We start from the raw sequence: 20,513 nt of genomic DNA on the forward strand, positions 1-20,513 counted from the left end.
TTGGGCACCTGCAAGAATCAGACCACATGGTGAGGCTGATGACGTTACATGATTTTAATGGTTGAGCTTTGCAATCAAAATTATTCTGACTGTGATGTCTATCAATACAATCATCTTGCAAAACTTTATTCAAATGTACACATACACACATGAGACAATGATAGTAGACACTCAAAAGGCATGCTAACGTCAACTGAGTTTGATATTTGTTTTACAGCTTTACGCTTGAAGGAGTAAACATCGCATTGACTTTTAACTTTCTCCCTACACCATTTGTTCAAACACCACATGGCGTGTTATATTGGTCGCTAAATAAGCATCTTAACCTGTTACTTTCGAAGCTGTGTATCTGCTCTGCAGTTATTCAGAACAACAGGAAACATGAGGCTGCTGCTGCTGCTGTGTGGAGGGCTGGCCTCTCGGTAATGACTGGAGTCAGGTAACCCCGGGACAGACCGACTCTATCCCTCCTCACAGACGGGTTCAGACACGAAGAGAGGCGGTGTGAGAGCAGCTTCACGACACGGTTTCAGTTCGTGTTGTATCAATGCCTGGACCTACTACCTAAAACAAACTTTTTTAGACCTGTTAAAGTTTGACAAACGTAACCACGCGTCGTCCGATGTTCATGTTGACGAGCGAAGCATAGGAAGGCAGCGCTGAGCGGGGGCTACTCAGGTGTTCAACTGTTCCGGAGAGTTTGTGTCGTATTTTAGCTTTGGGGCTAACTAAAAACTAATTACGCTGGAAGAAAGACTACTCTCTTTCCTGTTTTCGCTTTTGGTCCTGTGTCCACTTCTCTCGTGTTCCTCCTTCAGTCGATTGGACCTATAAAGCAAGTGGCCAAGTTTGAACAGGTAAGTTTATTTTTGGACAACATTTTCCCGCATGCATTTTAACACGGTTAGTGTACGTGGTTGGTCGGGGTTGACACTTTGTGAAACTGGGCCAAGAGGTGTAAGTGAGTCCAGCTACAGTGGACGGACAAGGCAGCTGTTGACATGTCTGACCAAAACATTTCAAACCAAAGAGTCGTAGCCTACTATGATTAAAACCCTTTGAAATATAATGTAGCTGTTCAAAAGTCAAACGTGATGTGACGTTTTCTGTCCCTCTTTGGCTTCTTGAATCCTGATCCAACCTATTAAAAAGCACTTGTAAACAGATAAGACTTTCATTTTTGCACAGTTGTGACTTTACAGTGAAAGTCTTAGTAAATGGAGCTTTCATCTAAAAATGTATCCTATGGCATGTGTGCAGTATCATGTGTGTAGGCCTATCTTGTTTTATTTCAGTGTTGAATTATAGCTGTATCTCTTTACTGCACTTTATTTGTCAGCTTTACGAGTAATTAAGTACAAAAGCTTAACGTTTGCAAGGCATTTACAACAGTTTTATGATGCAGTTGTTGAGATAGTGGTGTTATCTATGACACTTTCTTAGCTGCTGTTGCACACACACACATGAAAAGACACACCAAGCACACATAAAACAATAAGCACACTACAGTTAAAATCTCAATGTGTGTATATCAGATAAACCACATGTTATGACTTTCATATGTTTGACTCGCCTATTTTACGCCAACTGACTGCTGTTTCATCACTTTTAACCACAGATATCCTTGATCTGTGCTAAACTCTAGCTTTATATAAAGTACAATTTCTGCCTCATAAGCCATCAAACAAACCCTGCTTAGCATGCAGCTGAGCACAATGATTAACAAGCAGAGATCCCAGCAGGAGCTCCTGACACTGCCTTCCCTCTGTCAGGCTGGAGAACTGAGGGACTTGAGGCCATATCCGGGGGGTGTTGCTCACCTTTGGCTTAATTTGACTCAGGAAACAGTTATTTTCTCCAGGGTTTGTTAACAAGCATAGGCTACATTATGTCAGAGGTTTCAAAGAGAAGTTGCACATAAAGAATCCCTGCACAGGATACATGAGGATATAAATGTCACAGAAGTAAGCGAAGCAAGCAAATAACAGATCAGCAATGCTGTTTTATGAGGCAGTTAATAGGTAAATCACTTTTGAAATAAACTTCAGCTGGTGTCCACCTCAGACACAGCCTCCTGATCTTTAGCTGTGTGTATAACATTTATTAAAAGCCATTCTGTATAGTTGCTGTAAATGATAAGTGGTCTGGTCAGTGACTTTGCACTCAGCTTGGCGTCCACATGTTGCTGGTTTTGTCATTCTGTTGTAGTGGCATGATATTTAACTCTGTCATGCTGCTGTCACATTTTCAGCTGTTTGACTCTATTGAGGGTTGTGCTGACTGTTCATGTCTGGCATTCTTTTACGCTGACAGTTTTTAGTCTGACTCATAAAGCTCACTGCTGTCTTTTGTGATCGGTCAAACAGATCTTTCTACTACAGTCTTTCAACGTTGATGTTTTCAACATTATTTGTAACATGTATCACATTTTTGAATTTAGTTTTTGGATGTGCTATTGAAGTATCTATGACATTTGGACTATTATAGCCTTTAGAGCACAAGCAATATTAGCTTATTGCAGGTATATTGCATCGGCTTACATTTTTATACCATCATATTGATGACAATAAATGTAAATAAGGAATTGGCAGAAATATGTTTTGTACAACGAGGATTAATAGCATTTATGGTTCAACTGTTAAATACTTGCATTGGTAAATAACATTTTACATCACACAACAGTAAATATCTTGTTTGGAATATGTAAACACTTTTTTGAGGGAATTTTGTTATTGTTGTTTGTTTATCTTAGGGTTTGTGTAAGCAAAACTAAAACTCCGGATATGTTATTATACGATTTTTTGGAAATTCTCAAATATCGGTAGTATCATCAAATAGTTTTTAATCATTATCCTCCAAAATCATCAAATATTTGTAGGGTTATCAATATGCTGTCTTGAATGCAGTGTGACCCAGGTCTTGTTTAGGTCATACCTCTCTTGTACAAAACATCAAATAAGATTTTCCACCCTCACTTTATCTCCTTCTAATCTGCTGTTCTGTTTGTTGCTCTGCAGCTGAAATGTTTTTCTTCTCTGATGCATGCAATAAATAGAACCAGGGTCGATAAGCCATTTATTTGTGAACCAGTTTTGTTTTGAATCTGCAGAAATCTACTCAAATGTACAAAGTGGAAGTGAGACGGCTAGAGTGGGCGAGGTCGCTGTTAAAGACAGATAAAGGGGCAAAATAAACTGTGGTCGTAGCATCACCAATCAGCAGAGTTTTATCTTTTCAAATCGTGTTGGAGAGAGGGAGGGAGATTAAAAATCGGCAAGATGAAGGAGAGGGGAGACAAAGGAGTAGCCGGGAGAGATGAAATCCACCACTTCTTTGCTTGGAAAACTGGATGATAGATGGATTTTCAGGAGGAGGGAAATTCCTCACTGCCACATTGCCTCCAGCATGTATCTCTCTGTCTGTCTGTTCATCCTCTGCTGAAGTCATATCAGATCTTCACATCTCTTTCCCTCTTAGTGTAGCATTGGCATATGAAACAAACTTCACTGTGACTGTTTCTAAATATCCATGTTCCAAATAGGCTATTTCCACGTGTAGAGAACCCTAGCCTGATTAATGTCGCCCCATGAACTACAGAGAGATCACAGACCTTGTTGCCACTGCTCATAATGTCTGTGACTGTGCTTTAGGCTGTTATTATTATGGCTTTACAGAGGATTAGACTTAGACAGGTGAAGCAGAGATGGTTCACCTGGAAACAAGATAGCCCCACAGTATGCAATTTTCTTCTGCTGGTTGAGCAATGGAAGTGATACATAATTGTTAGTTCTCAGGGGAGCTACATTGGCACATAATGCTGAGAAAACCCCAATGTTCATGGTTGATGGTTAAACGTACATTATGTAGTATTCCTTTTGTGAAAGCAGCTAAATGTGGAGTAATCTGTTTTGCTTAATTCAACTATGACTTTGCTCTGGTTGATGTTACTAAGTTATGTTTACATTTTAAAGGACTACTCAATTCAAAGTAGTCCTTTAAAATTGTACTCCATCAATTTAGTGTTTCAAATGTGCCATAGGTTAGGATATCTTTGCAGATATATTTTTGATCACTAAGATATCACCAGTGTTACTTTAACAGACTTTAGACAGTTTATGTATCTGATGCATACTCAGAAGGATGAGTGAACTGATATTCATGGGTACATTTGGTGAAAGTTGGTTCAAAAAAATTGTGTTAATTTTTTTACAGTATTTAGAAATATTTAAATTGAGACATATGCTAAATGTCTCTCCAGTGAGCTCATCTGACCAACAGTGTCAGTGCTAACATACCAGAAATACCAGCCACGCCCTCACATTAGAGTGTGAACTACAGTCGTCCTTTTGTCAGTCTTCTTTCTTTTGTGTTTTTGTGTCTTGTTTAGGCTCGGGAGGCGTTTTTTTAAATGGCGGTCTTTAAATCATTCTGCTTGTGTGTCTGTGTGTGGGATTCCTTTCATTTGCAATAATGTGTTGACTCCAAGCCTCAGACATGCTGGCTGACAGTGAGGGAAGGGGGATGACAGAAAGCATTTACTAATCTTTGGTTTACTCTGTCTGTGGTACACATGCCCTTTTTTTGAACTGGCATCAATGTAAGCAAGCAAACAAGGGTTAGACAGTTCATATGTTATGTTTGAAACTGATCTGGAGAGATAGTTTCGACAAAGACCTGAGCATTGTTTGCATTACAATGTTTGCATTATTTGTTGTTCCTTTCTTTTCTTTTCTTTTCTCTTCACTATATCTGTAAAGTGTCTTTGAGCACCTGTAAAAGCGCTAACAAATTAAATCTATTATTATTATTATTGTCCAACAGGACATTTAAGCCTCTTTGCTTTCCACATTTTCACTTTTTTTCATGGAATCTTACCTTCGTTGCAGATATAATTCTCAGTTTGTGTTAGTACTGTAGGTTGTTGAAACGTATTCAAATAGAAATACAGGTCAGTAAAAAGCAATACAATTCTAAAGCACCAAGCCTCCAAAATGATCATACAGTTAAATCAACACTCTAGATCAGAGGTTAAAACATTGTCAACAAAAAATGAACATTACAACCTCTATGGTTTATTACAGGATGGTTTTTATTAGACCTTATTAGTTTTTCTATAGGTTCACATGAACAACTAACAACAGGGCGCAGACCTCTGCCAAAGATGTTTCCGTAAGTGGAAAATAATGAGTGTATTGGCCCATGCTAAACCCCCCTTATGTTTCAAACAAACAAGCAAACCAAACCAGAAATATAACCTCCTTAACAGGGGTAGAAATGCTACCTCAAGATGCCAGTAACAAATACACACAGCTGTGGTTACTAGGTTACATTGTCTGGTTAGCCAATGCAGTCAACACTTACCTGAATGATGCTTGTTTACTGAAATGTGGGTATATATTTGAAATGCTGGCAAAACATGAGAGCAAATTAGACTTGGTATTATGCATTAGCTTATGCACCATATTGATAAAACACATCAAATTAATGGTTAGCAGTAGGACCACATTTTTATTGTCAATATGTGTTTATTTCTTTAGTGAGAGAAAGTACTAGACAGAAGGCTGTCTAATGTTATACTGCCTTCCAAATCTGTAGCTATTGTGTGTTGTTGTTGTTGTTGTTGTTGTTGTCAGGTCATTCAATTGTAAAAGTGTCATCATTTCCAACTCATAATTAAAGGCAAGAAGCTCCCCTGTCTGGTAGCTCAAAATTCCAGCGACAGATCCACATCCCACACTGAAGTGAACGGATTTGCCAAGCTATTTGATTTGTTTGATTTTGGTTTGAGCCTTGGTTGAATTGCATGCTCCATAAACAGAACATGCTTTTTCATCATCAGAGAGGTCTTTGAATTTATTTATCTCCTTTCGTGCTTACAGGCATGTTTGTCAGATGTTGGGATGAACAACATATTCTAACTCTTAGTTCACTGCTTAATGCTGCATAGTGTCAATTATCTCAAGATTTACTCTAAATACTGAATAAAAAAATTAAACATTAAAGGCAATACTCGGGGAGGAACAGAGATCCATATTAAGATGTGGCCGTGTCAGAATGTTTTGGATCACCATCATGCACTAGTTAAAGGACAACATGAGAGCTGATGTAACCCATTTTTCTGAGCATAATGGAGTCCGACACCTTGACATATAGATTTATTTTTGTATGGTGTTTAAAAAAAGGTCTATCTTCCTTGGTTTGAATTTCATCAAGTGGAGTTACGCACCAAATCCAGTGTTCATTTTGTAGCTGTAAACCATGCATGCAGCATGTGATGGAGACTTTTAGCCATCCATATATAAGAATATTAGCCATGCAGTCAGTTCATTCTGTATCGGTGATCACCAAATTCTGTCCTTGGTTGACAACTCACATTATTTGCCTGCCCAGGTCAAGCAAGTATCTTAAGTGTCCTAGTGTTTATGCACTGAGGAACACAATATGTAAAAGAGAAGGCATTCTTCTGTCCAAGCATGTTGACCCTGGTTCAGCCATGGTGATGGTGAGAAGAGCTGTTGACAGAGTTGGGTCCTGGGAACTAGTCAAGAACTTAACACTGCTACAAATCTGTCTTTGGGACCAGACATGGGTGGACAATTAATATTAGTTAAAGATTGTCAGCTGTTAGCGGAAGTTAATATTAACATACCTCAGGGACAATCAAATATTAATGCTGACAGACAGACATTTTTGTTAATGTTTATTTGAGTGTACAAGCTGTTCTGTTCACCCATTACAAAAAGACACTGAACAGGCTTTGCTGTGTACTTTGTACATCCTTTCTGAATGGTTGGCATTATTTGAACACTGTCTTTAAAAGCGTTTCTTAATGTGGCAAGTGCTGTTTGTTAATGTCAGATTGAAAAAGTCATCCCATTAAGGTTTAAATCAACAGGAAGTCTCAAAGTTACAGAAAGATCTGTTACAAAACAACAAAGACACAAGCTTTAAGAAATTCAATTCAAGAGAAACTAGGAGACCAAGATCTGGATGAGGGTAGATGTAAGCAAGAGAGAAATGAAAGACGGCCAAGAGCAGAGGAAGAATAATGAGCTACATTGTTAATCCTTAACGAAAATTCCTCAGGTCTGTTGAAATGGATTATAACTCTAAATGCTACAGAGATACCAGTTAGCGGAGTTTCAGCAAAATATTAAACGGAGAGGAAATCACTCATGAGCTTTTCAATTAAATCTGAGAGCTAAGTTGAGAAGAAACTTTGTTTGATTGATGAAAAATAAAACAACCAAGAGATTTAACATTCATATTTATCTATAAACAAAGGTCTGGGTTTGCTACCAAGGGCAGAGATATCTGACATTGAGCTAATCGGAGAGGTTGATGCCAAATCGATGCCCACCTGAGATTAAGTAAGTTCCTGTTTACACTATGCTCCTGTGAATGAGATTTTGATCATGCCTCTGAAATCAATGCTCTTCAATCTGAGCTAAAATAAACATGTCCTACAAGAGGAGGAGAGAGTACGACCAGTTTGGCCACGGCCCATCAACGGGGGGGGGGGCAGCACTACCAAAGCTGCACTACCAAAAGCTGCTCACCATCTCTGAGAGTAGTGACACAAGTCATTTTCATGAAAATGCATCCTTCATGGTGTTCACAAGAACACTACTCTCAGAGATGGTGAGCAGCTGGGGGTTGAAAGATAAGTGTTTTGTTCCTATAATTTCGTTAATGTTAGGCTGGAATTCAGTTTGTTTGCCCACAGTGATGAGGAGGTAGAAGGAAAGTTAAACATTACGTTGCCCGACTGAACATTTACAAGGTGACCGGGCACCCTTGCATTGGAGATTGACACAAACTGTATGTTTAGAGATAGCAAGTGTTATCAGCTGGTAGTGAGTGGCCTACTGATTTATTTGTAATGTTGTACTGTGTTGCTCTGATGTGGTTTCATTCTGATTGTGTCTGCACTTTATTCGAGAGATAATATGTGTGTAATTGTGACAGAGCTACGAGGCCCCCGAGGCACACAGGCCTTCAGGCTTTTGACTCGATGACAAAAGCCAAAATGAACCGAGACTGGATTACACCGGTCCTGCATTCCTCTCCAAACCTGTTTCACACACACACACAAAAGCACGTGCACACACACACACACACACACACACACACACACACACACACACACACACACACACACGCATGGACACACACACACATGCATGGACACACACACACACACACACACACACACACACACACACACACACACACACACACACACCTACACTAATCCTGCACACACAGGCAAATCCCTGAAGCAAGCCAATACATGTTTTACACACACACTCTAAAAGTGCAAAGAAAAATATTACCTAATGTGTGATCATAGGAAAACGGAAAATGTATCACTACAAAAACCTAAAGTAATTCAATCAAAAACGGCCACAATGGGGAGTTACCCTTTGGTTTATGTGCTGCTACAGCTCTGTTGTGTGCTAACTAACAAACCTCCTGAGCCAATGTGCATTGTTCGTCCAACAATTAATTTTTTTATTGGCTGGACTTCAAGTCGGATCCAATTCACGCCCTTTGGTTTATTGTATTCCATGGCACTGTGGGAACACCACCCATTTAAACCTGCTTCCCATTAGTAGATGAACCTAACAGCGTGGTGAGTGATTAAATCTCAGAGCACCACGAATGAATAACCTGCAGCCAGCAATTTCAATGAAGACTCGCACTGACAGTGCTTCACTGAGCAGAGGAGGCAGAGCACGTTTGGGTTTAAAAAGTTGCTTTGCCTTTTTATTTGTGACATTTGAAGCACATTTGAACTTTCAATTACATTTTTGTTTTCATCTCTGTCAAATGTTGTGAAATACATTCAGTGACAGCAGTTACTTTCACTTTCTTTTCATTTGTGGATTATTTTTAAGGCAAATAAATACATTAATGAAGTAATAAAATGCAAGACAAAAGTGAAAACTCCAATGTTCTCAGTACCCATGGTGACATCTTTATGTTGTTTGAAGACAACGGTCCAAATCTTAAAGACATCCAGTTATTTTTGGAGTAATGGCACCACTGACAAGGTTACTGTCAAACCACAAGTCTTGTGAAACCTCTGTGCAAGTGTCTGCATGTGAGAAACTGTCAAAATGCAAACAGGCATATATTGAAAGCAGCGTCTTGATGTGTTTCTTGGAGCTGGGTTTCGGTGGGTGCTGCTGGATGAATGCTCATGTTGTGTCACAGCCTCGAGTGTCTTGTCAGGGCTTGTCAGAGCAGGTGTGACAAATCTCTGATCACCCTCTCACACTGCCTTCTCTTGTTTATGCTCTCATTCGGTTCTCTTTTGGATTTTCCATTTGTATGATGTCATGTAATGTCTCTGTTTCTTATCCTTCACTTTCATTCTCTTACATTTTCTCGCTGCTCTTCATGGCTTGTCAGCTGAGATACATGTGAAGCAGGTCATGGGGACTCATCTTGTGTCAGTCCAGGATCTTGCTCTTAGTTTTGTTTGAACTGAGAGTTTATGAAATATGCAGTGTTGATCTTTTACTTCCTTTTCTATTCATCTTTTTCTCTCTCCCTCCTATTTCATGACATTTGACACCTTCACGCCAAGACTTAACTTATCTTAAACTGTCTGTGTTTCCCTTAAATTACAGGTACATGTAAGCTACTTGAAACATTATATATACAGCAGTGATTCATGACCATGGCACTGTTTACCAAACTCAAATATATGGTTAAAAGGCTATTATGACTTCAGTTAGCCCTGAGCGGCTCCGAACTTTGCCCTCAGCCACTCTGTCTATGTTTCCCGTGAAGCCTGAGCTAGACTGTAATCTTTTCTAATATATGTCTTTAAAATCTGTACAACATATATATTACCCTCTCATTAGGCTCTTAATTTGGATATGTAAACAACACACTTGCTCATAAGCATAAGACAAAGTCAAACCCAAATGCAACAAAGCATAACTCCACATTATATTTTATGTTTTTGATCTGAACACATAATCACATGGATTTTATTTGGCATATGTTGTTAATGCAATTTTTTTCTCCCAACTAAACACGTTCTTTGTGAAAACCAAATAGTTGATACAATTACCCTTTCAATATGGGACGTGCAGAGATACTTTTATGTGTGATCCTGCAGCCTGAATTATTAGAACATTTGAATATTGTTTTGAATTCTCTTTTATATGCACAAGGAAGTCCTAATGCTTGATATTCTGAGGAAATCAACTTTATATAGATTTACTGTTTTGTTGTTTAAACAAATCATGCACAATCCTAGCTATGCAATTTCAGTCTTATAATCACTTTTCAGCTTTACTTTTAAAATATGAGTACATACGAGCGTCCATACATAAGTTGAGCAAGTTCAGGAATATGTTGTAATTTAAATTATAGTCATTTTTTGAAACAGAGCCCTTCTGGGAAATGCATTGGTTACACTTCGGCCAATGCACAATGTGGCTTCTTCACAGTTGAATTAAAAAGCTAATCCTGCATGTTAATAATACTCAGTGAGCTAAAATGGCTCATTTATGCTTCTGCTTCACCATCCAATGTATGTTCCGGATGACCATGTTAATCTCTGTATCCCCTCTGCTGATTCGATGTGTTGATGACAAGGTTTTCTACAAATGGTTTGCCATGCTGTCACTTTTGATCTGCTTAATGGCAGCGGAACTGATTTTCTCACCAAAATCCTTCCACACTTAATATTTTAAATGTGTGCTGCAGATGGTGATTTTAACATGGCTAGTGATCAGAAGTGTTCCCATATTGTGAACCACACAGAGGGCAATATCAAGCAGTATGCATCCATAAACAATATTGAGCTAATGTCTAGGACTGTACCCGAATATTCGACTATTCGAATATTCGTTCGTTGGCCAACTATTCGGGTTTCAATTTCATTATTCGGATATTTTTTTAAAAAATAAAATATTTTTTCAAAAGAATTAATATATTTTTCTAAATGTATGCTATTAATAAAGGCGAATTGCCATATTCTTATACTATATTTATACGTTTGAATTGCACTGTTAAAATGCGGAAATATATACAATCTCAGCCTGTGCTCCTGACATTGCGTTCACTGTTCACAGTCACGATCGCAAACGGCACGCTTCACCTCGTTTCACCCATAAAATGCCGAAGACTTCAGCTGTGTGGGACCATTTTAAATTGGACAATGGTAAAAAGAAGGCAGTGTGCCAAATATGTGATAAGAAACTGGCCTACCACGGTGGCACAACAACTCTGAAAAGTCACCTGGATGCTGTAAGTAGTAGCCTAGCTTAGCTTAGCTGTTGTGAAGTTGCCATGATGAAGCTGCTTTATCCGCCGTTTAAACAGTAACGTTAAACATGATAAAAACGTGCACTTACTTTGCTTGGAAAATAGTTGCAAGCAAGCAACCGAATTGTTTTTTTATATTAGTTTTTTAATTTTATCAGAATAGTGAAAATAATAGGAGTAATGTGGGAACATCTGGGGCTAAGGCAATTATTGGCATAAAGTTGAGTAGCTCAGCCTAATAATACATTGTGTCCATAGGTGCATCCCCACGCATCCCAGCCATCAACATCCTCAACAATACAGCAGACCCTACAGTTCCAAAAAACGATAACGGAGAAAAGAAAGATAGAGATAACAGATGCCATAGTAGATTTCATCGCTATGGATATGAGACCCGTTTACATAGTCGAAGGCGAAGGCTTCAGAAAATTAATGAAGAAGATGGAGCCCGGCTACACTGTCCCCAAACGCTCCAGTATTTTAGATGCCATGTCTCTGAAGTACAGCGATCACCGACACCAAATTGTAACTCAGATTGAAAACTCAACTGCCGTAAGTTTTACAACGGACATTTGGACCACCTCGGTGCGTATGGAGGCGTATATGGCTGTCACCTGTCATTTCATAACTCGGGAGTGGAAACTCTGTAACTTTGTTTTGGAAACCAAAGTAATGGAAGTAAACCATACGAGAGTAAATATTGCAGAACAGCTTGGAGAAGTGGCGGATGCCTTTGCCATTCCGAATTATAAGCGAGTAGCCGTTGTCCACGACAATGCCAGCAACATGAAGCTGGCAGCTGAAATATGTGTTTTGTATCTTTGTTTGACTGTTCAGGTTGTAAAATGTTATAGACGGAATGTGGAACCAGATTTGGTCCCCGGGTGCTGCGCTGGGTTAAATGCAGAGGACACATTTAGTTTTAATGTTTGCGAGTACTGAGACAATAAATACATATAAATCGTAATAGTATGCTCTTTCTGCGCTTCTGCTTAACAGCGTGTTGTCAGGTGTCTCGGATTCGGAGCGTGTTATGAAACCTTTTGGGAAAAGAAAAAAAAATGTGAAAAAAAAAAAAATGTGACATTTTTTTTTACTAAAAAATAAATACAAATCTCTCCGCACCGAATATTCGCTGCTGATTACTACCGAATATCCGGAGCCCGAAAAATGGTATTCGGGACAGCCCTACTAATGTCAACCATCTGCATGTTTTGGCTTATGGGAAAATGGCTGACAGCATACAGTAGAAGATGTCAGTGGCAAACACTAAGAACACCTAGTGGCTAATGATAGTCTTTGTCTTTTCAAACCTAACCTGTTTAATTCAGTTCAAACAAGCTCTGGTGCATTTTCCAGTTTTAGGTTGGGTCTTTTGTCTTTTCAGCAAGCTAACAATCAATTAATGGGCAGTGCTTTTAAATGTTATAACCTCTAACCAAAACTGGGCTTTATGTTCCATAATTCATGTCTCACTGGTACCTGCAGCGACAATCATTTTTCATGCAGAGCTGTTTCACCCAATCACACCTTCTAAAGTATAACCTGAAAACTGTCAATCACTGCAATTACATTTCTGAATCCTTAAAATGTACACCTCCTGGTTTGCATTATCAATATAAGCACAAGATTGACCAAAACTATAAGGAAAAAAGAATACTAATGTGCAAGTTTGAAAGCAACCCAAGACATGTGGGGGTGTGTGTGTGTAAAAACCACTTATCCCCCTTGATTCCTTTATATGGCTGTAGAGAGCAAAGGAATTTGTTCTTTTGAGATGCTATTGTTTCATCACTCTTCTCAACACGATTTAATCAGTTTGTCATCGCACTAAACTAGCTTCAGTCTAAACGCTGAAAACTGCGACCTGTTGGAACATTTCCTTTGCTATTCCCATCGCAGCAACGCCTTTGAGGTGCATGTGTCCCGTTGTGATAATTTGTGCCACGTTATTGTACAAAACTGCACAGTTACCAACCAGAAAAATATGGGATTTTCGGTTAATGATGTGTATTGTATTGTTACTTTACATTACTTGAACCTCTGTGTAAATTCAGAGGCTGTACTGAAGTTCAAGTGTCATGCCTGTGATCAATTACTTGGAGTAAATCTGTGATGTATGTTGTTGTGTACTTTGATAATCCACAACACGCTTCACAGTCGACTACATAGTTAGCTATGTGATGTGATGACACACATATCACACATTAACCTTCCATCACATGCGCACGCACACACACACACACACACACACACTGGAATGCAGTGTTTTCATTCCCTCGACCCGGACTGTCAATCAGAAACTTGGCTGTGTGCTGTTGCAGCAGCACCATCCAAGCTGCACAAATTCTCCCTCCACACACAAACACACACCTTCCCACTCTGTCAAATTTATTTCTATCTAGATAAGCAAAAAATCCATCTCCAATAATGCAATTTCTGCTGCAGTCTGTAAAGCAACTGAAAATCAATAGCTGATGAAAAAGCAAGCTAGAGAGCTATTGCCTCTTGGAATTCTCCGTCTCTGATTGGAGATATATCTAGGTATTTATTTTACAGTTAGTTGGCTGTCTGTTTAAGGCCGGCTCTTCCTGAGCAATAGCCGGTGACGACAGGAGAGGATGTCCTGGTTCAGAGATCAGGGTCGTTGCGATTGCATGTTCGCTCTCTAATCGTCTGGAGGACAGCGATGTTTGTGCTCTTCCTGTTGTACTCTCTGTCTGTCTCTGTCTCACAGGCCTGAAACTGTCCTTTAGCCACTTTCTCTGCTACTATCGTGTCCACTTCTGCTCTTTCCATTCCTGTAGTTTACATCTTATACTCTTGTAATCCCAGAGAGTAAAAATATTTGAAAAGACGGTAATGTTGAAAAGCAGCGTGATAATATGACATGTAGAAGCAGCACTCTAATTGAGCTTCGAGCAGATGAACTTCACTGCAAAGCAAATCCAGCGTGGCATCACTAATACTGGTATTAGAAATTAATAAAACTATTAATGTTCATTCTCAAATGCGCTTTACAGCACTGTATGTGATTGAGAGCATACAGACTAAATACTCCAACCCTACGTCTTTCTGCCTCCCACTCTTTCTCTCTCTGTCTTCACTATAATCATCCCCCACCTCCATCCCATCATCTCTCCAAGAAATGGAGCAGAAACTTCAAAGTGCAGAGAAGCAGGGTGGCCAGCGGTCTAACAGTAGCGTAATTGCATCACCACACAAAAACAAAATGTCACTAGGTGGCCTTTTAATGACTCTCCCACACCCTGCCCCCTATAGACCTGAAGCTATTTAAGCAACTTGGTGTATGCTGTTCAGTAATCATCAGTATTTACAAAATCAGCCAATTCAGAAGACTGTTGCTTTCTACATACCTTCCTGAGATTACCTGTATCAGGAATGATAGTAAACTAAATATCCAGGACTATAACAAACGCTCAACTTGCATACACCTTCTTTGGCTAAGAAATATATAACATTTCACAATTTTCTGACATTTTATTGACAAAAAATACTTATTTGAGTCTCTTGTTCGACTGTTCACAGCTTTCACCCTGTACTCTAACCTTTCTTATATCATATGCATCTATGCTCATGTTTGAGTGGGGTGTTTGTGTCACATATTGTGAAATGGGATTTAAATTCCTGAAACGTATGCGTTTCTAAGATAACATATCTACATTTCATCTGGTTTGGCTCCTGTATGCCACCACTGATGATGCCTCTCTTACAGTCTTAGTGTTATGTTACTAAAATGATGACGAGTTTTCTTGACACACACTATTTGAGTTTATTTCAACACCAAAGAAAGTTAGAAAAATATCTCCTAATTTGTTGATTGAGAAAATAATAACAACTCAGCAGCCTCTTCCCTTGTAGGAGTAGTATTGTTTAAGATGTCATTCTTATACACACTAATGGCGCATTTCCACTGCAGGGCCTCGCACGGCTTAGTACGATCTAGTTAGGCCTTGGCCTACGGCCAGGCTCACTTTATGCTGCGTTTCCATTACAGTTTAGGAACTGGGGTAGTAACTAAAGTAACGCAGTGTAGGCGGAGCCGTGACGTTATCTTCAATGCGAAACACAAAACCAACATCAGCCGTTAGCTGTTAGCCCTCAGAGTTCACAGCTCTTCATATCTGTTCAGAAAGTAGACACAAGTTAAACAAGTACAAACCACAGACTGTCTGTGTCATGGCGAATGCAGTCGCTGGTTTATTTTTGTCTGTACAAACTGTGAAGTCCACTGAGACAAATGTAACATTTGTGATATTGGGCTATATAAATAAAGATTGATTGATTGATTGATTGATTGATTGATTGATTGATTTATTCTCTCACTAGTTTAGCATACTCAGCCCGGTTGTTGGCCCGGAACGAACCTCGATTTTGGAAGGACAGAAAAACTGTGAAAAGGTACCCGCTAGCCGGAACTACGCCTAGTAGTAACGCAACCAAAATACGGGCACGGCACGCTTAAACCGCGCTCTGCTCTGTAGTGGAAATGCACCATTAGTCCACTGCCTATGAGAATAATACAAGGGCAGTGAGCTGTGGTACTAAATGATTATAATAGTTTTTCATACCAGACACCCCACTGCTATTCCATCTGTTCCCACATAGCTAATGTCACCACACTGGCTCTCAGCATATAGACTTCATGGCACCTCACTAGGCAAATATACATTGTTATATAAACATGCACACATATGCTGAAGGCAAATATACATTCTTCTGCAGTAGGGCAGGAGGAATGTTTCATGCTGATATTTTGCAGGAAGACTTTATGACTGAGATACAGCTAGACCTTCCACTCTTAGCTCTCGTTATTCAGAATAGGGCTGCGATACAGCTCTGATTGTTTACAGTTCATTCATTCTTTATTAATCAATGGAGCTTTAACAGTTATCGGTTGATAACCAAAGTGGAGTGTCAACTTTTTTATATTGATATTCATATTTTAATGCAAAAATGTCAAATATTTCCTTCTTAAAGGGAAACTCCACCAATAATATCCATCAAAGTTTACAAAAAATCTGATACATTTCCTCAAGTGGGTCATTGTCCTTTGGTGCTCTCCGACAGCGTGGAGCAAGCACAGGAACTCCTGAACAGAGTGGAGTCAGAGTGTGCCAAGGTTGGCCTGAGGCTAAACGCCAAGAAAACTGAGGTTATTACCTATAACATCTTACCGGAACATCCACCTCTGACAACAACAGAAGGCACTGTGCTTAAAGAAGTCAAGGACTTCAAGTACCTGGGCTCATGGGTCAACTCAACCGAGCAAGATCTTAAGGTAAGGAAGGCACTTGCATGGAGAGCCCTGAACGGCATGAACAGTGTATGGAACTCCAACCTCCCCCGTCAAATCAAACTCAGCTTCTTCTATGCAACGGTAGAGTCTGCTCTCCTCTATGGCAGTGAATGCTGGACCCTGAAGCCAACCCTGCAAAAGTCTCTAGACGGATGCTACACCAGAATGTTGCGAGCAGTATTTAACATCAGCAAGAGTGTACATTTAACCAACAACATCCTGTACGAGGGAATACCAAGGGTGAGCGAGAAAATTGTAGCCAGGAGAATGAGACTAGCAGGACATTGCCAAAGGCATCAAGAGCTGCCAGCCGGCAAATTGGTGCTGTGGGAACCAACACACGGGCATCGGTCACGAGGACGTCCCGCACAAACATACGTGGACGTACTCAAGAACGACGCAGGAGCACAAAGTCCCAATGAACTGGCCAGATGTATGGAGAACCGGGATGACTGGAAGCGACGATGGAGGGCTCGTCTGAGGACGACCTAGAGAGAGTTGAAACCCAAAGGACGGAAATGAAGAGAATTCTTGGGGTGTGGAGTTATAAAATGAGCATACCAGACATTTAGCAGACTGTAACCCGGTCCACTTCTCTAGTTGAGAATAGAGCATTGATGCTACATTAGCCAGTATTAGCTACTAACATAACCGAATCATTGAGCACACTATCGACAGTTTTGCATTGTGGATAATGTAGGTGGCTTATTTTTGACATGCAAGAAGATTGGATTGAATTGAAACACACGATACTCATGGGTTGGTTGTAATGATTACTGGGACTCTGGATAAAACAGAGACCTCGTTAATGTCATTAGTAACACGCTATTTCTACTACAGTATGGCGAGTAGAAACATTTCCAAAACATTTCCAAACATTTGGACTACCTATGTTGCAAATGTATTATCTTTTCAATTTACACACGTCATCTATTGCACGTCTGTCCGTCCTGGGAGAGGGATCCCTCCTCTGTTGCTCTCCCTGAGGTTTCTCCCATTTTTCCCTTTAAACTGTGGGTTTTCTCTGGAAGTTTTTCCTTGTACGATGTGAGGGTCCAAGGACAGAGGGTGTCGTATTATCATACTGATATTCTGTACACACTGTGAAGACCACTGAGACAAATGTAACATTTGTGATATTGGGCTATATAAATAAACATTGATTGATTGATTGATAGAAAATGTCAACAGTGAAACAGATTATCTTATCTTTGCAGCACTGTACACAATGTACTTATCTGTTTCCAATAGACTACCATTCCTTGTGCCTGTTCTCAGTTTTTTGTCTTTGGCCAAAACACCTTCAATCCATTGTGTGACTCAGTGTGAGTGGGATAAGGGGAGGGAGCATCAGAGACTTGGAGAGACCCTTAAAGTGTGGGAGGTCATACCATGGTGGTCAAACAGCCTACAACTTGCTCAAATGGCAAGTGCCTGTGTAGGAAACAAATAATTTCCTTCAAAACCAAAAAACATGTCAGTTTTAATCAAACTGAGGCTCATTTATTCATCAGGTTTGGCCTGTAAAAGGTGTTACAGGTGTCAATAATTGAACAGCCGAGCTGTGTTCATGGCCATGTGCCATAATAGTATTACTGCTGCTGTTTGGTTCTGAGACGTATTAGATATAATATACACAAGCAGAGACGAGGGTGTAGGGAACAAGTCCCACACATTTCTGGGTTGCTGTGCTTTCTGAATACCACAAGAGGGTTGTGGGAGTTGTGTGAAAATTCACAGTTAAGGTGCAAAGATTCATGGTCAAAGTAAAGATTTCACATTAATAACACTTCTGATTGGTTTTATAGTGTAGACACAATCAAGAAGAGGCAGGATTGATATCTAATCCTGAATGGTCGTAAATATCTCTGACAGTATTATCTCTCCATATTGTTATTTTACAATTGTTTTTAATGTACATTACATTTATTTCGTCCTGGAAATGGACCCCCTCTCTTTTGTTTTCCCTGTTCTTTCCAAGATAAGTCTGAGGGGATCACAGGATCATTTTACTTTCTTTTCTGATTCTGGCTTTCTTTTGAAATGCTGAATACTTTCACCTGTTTGGAAAATAAAATACTGAGGTACAAAACTGAGCTTGGATGTTTGTTCCCTTTTTGGTTTGCCTGATCACTCTTATTCCTCTACTCCTCACCCTCCACATTCGCTGCCTTTTCTCTCCGACTTCTCTTTTTATCTCCTGCAAAAGAGTATTACAATTATTTTATTATATGATATCAATCTCCTTGCATTTTAATTATAGAAATATGTCTTAAACAGTAAATAAACAAAGCAAAATGTGTGTTATATGAGAATATATATTATAATAATACTACATTATTACGCTATAATTATGCTAGGTGTTTTTGTGACATTGCTGAATTGAGCTTAGGTTCCACTGTAATTACCATAAACAATGCAGGATAAGTCTCTGAAGTAATGACATCGTATGAAACGGATAAGGTCAGTCTGTATTTGTGATAAACAGCACAAGGACATAATGCTACTCCTATCCTGGGGCCCTGGCCTCTCATATCCATTACCTTCGCTCTTGCTTTGTTTTTCTCTTAATCTCTTCATCTTGTCCAGTATCTCACAAAGCTGAGATTCCCTTTCAATAAAAACGATCAAAATGTTGAACATTTGGTTTAAGCAGAGACAGATTGACCTGAGTTTACTTGACAATAATTAGTTTACTGTGGAAAACATAAGAATTCATCACAAAATATAACACATTTTTGAACAATGTCTTGTTTCTGTCTGTCCCAAACAAGTTTTGTTCTCAGGTTTGGGTCACAGGTCGTCCCATGTCGTGGACATTAGGGGATCTGAACTCCAAACCACATTTCCCGTCACCTCATTTCCCCCTGTGTCTTCACTTTGTCTCCCACTTTTCTTCCAACCCTCTTGACTTTCTTTGCTTCTTAACTCTTTGACTTTGTCAGCCTTCCCTTCTCTACCCTCCTCTATCATGTCTAATTATCGGAGTCAGTGTGTGTCTACGGGGAGCTCCTCAATACCTCCTCATCAAAGCCTCTGTTTGTGTCTGCTTGTTTATCTCTGGCTGCTATTCTAGGCGCTCTCCTGGAGCCCTGATGAGACTCCTCTCTGCGGAGGCTTATACTCTAAGCTGTCACTGTACCTCCAGTCATTCAAAACACTGCCAAAATTAGACTTTTTTTGGTCTCTTTTTACCTCTGATGTCCTTGAAGGGTATCTCGTGTCCCTCAATCTTTCTAAATGTATTACATATGAATACTCTCGTTTGTCTCTCTGCTGATTCTTCCTCTCTCTCTCACCACTTTGATTTTGAGAGAACTCCAGTGTATTTAAAAGTATGCTAGAGGTTGTTTTACCATCAAAAAGAATCCCCATCCCTTTTCTTCTTTCATCCTTCTGGTTTCCCCCTCCGTACACAGTGCACCTACATTCTTATATTGTTTTATGTGGGCCCTTTTTCTCCTTTGACCCCGCCACCCATCCCACACCTTGAGGACGCTGCAGGAACTTTTTGGTGTTTGTTAGGAAAAGTTTCTCAGTATGTTAACTACACCCCTTTAGGGCCTGGAAGATCTACCGTATTGGAAGAGCAACAATAGCATCAGCTCTACTGAGTTGCCTTCTGGGAGAAATAAGTTATGTGACATATCAGCTTATTTTGGCAGTTTGAATGTGCTCTTTTTCCAAGAACTGGAAGTGTCGATGTGAATTTGTAGGTAAGGTAAGGTCACCATTGAAGTTGTATATTCCTATTAGTGTCCATAGACAGTAGCTTGTCTGAGGGTTTGCATGTTATGCATCTGGAAAATGTGTTGTTTGTGTATTGCAAAAAATGCATTTTACGCTTTCAAGCTCTGTTATGGTGATTAGTGACAACGGCTGTGACAGTGTGTTATTTGCTACA

General features: G+C 39.7%; 1 protein-coding gene across 1 annotated transcript in view; it reads left to right on the forward strand.

The window, feature by feature from the left end:
• Positions 1-360: 360 nt before the first annotated feature.
• The window catches only part of palm3 (paralemmin 3), a 40,603-nt gene continuing 20,450 nt past the window's right edge, over positions 361-20,513 (forward strand). Inside the window, exon 1 of the mRNA XM_034082612.2 lies at positions 361-857. The gene's annotated coding sequence lies outside the window, so the exon portion shown is untranslated. The remainder of the gene's footprint in view (positions 858-20,513) is intronic.

Source organism: Pseudochaenichthys georgianus, chromosome 1 (assembly GCF_902827115.2).
Source record: "Pseudochaenichthys georgianus chromosome 1, fPseGeo1.2, whole genome shotgun sequence".
Classification (NCBI taxonomy): Eukaryota; Metazoa; Chordata; class Actinopteri; order Perciformes; family Channichthyidae; genus Pseudochaenichthys; species Pseudochaenichthys georgianus.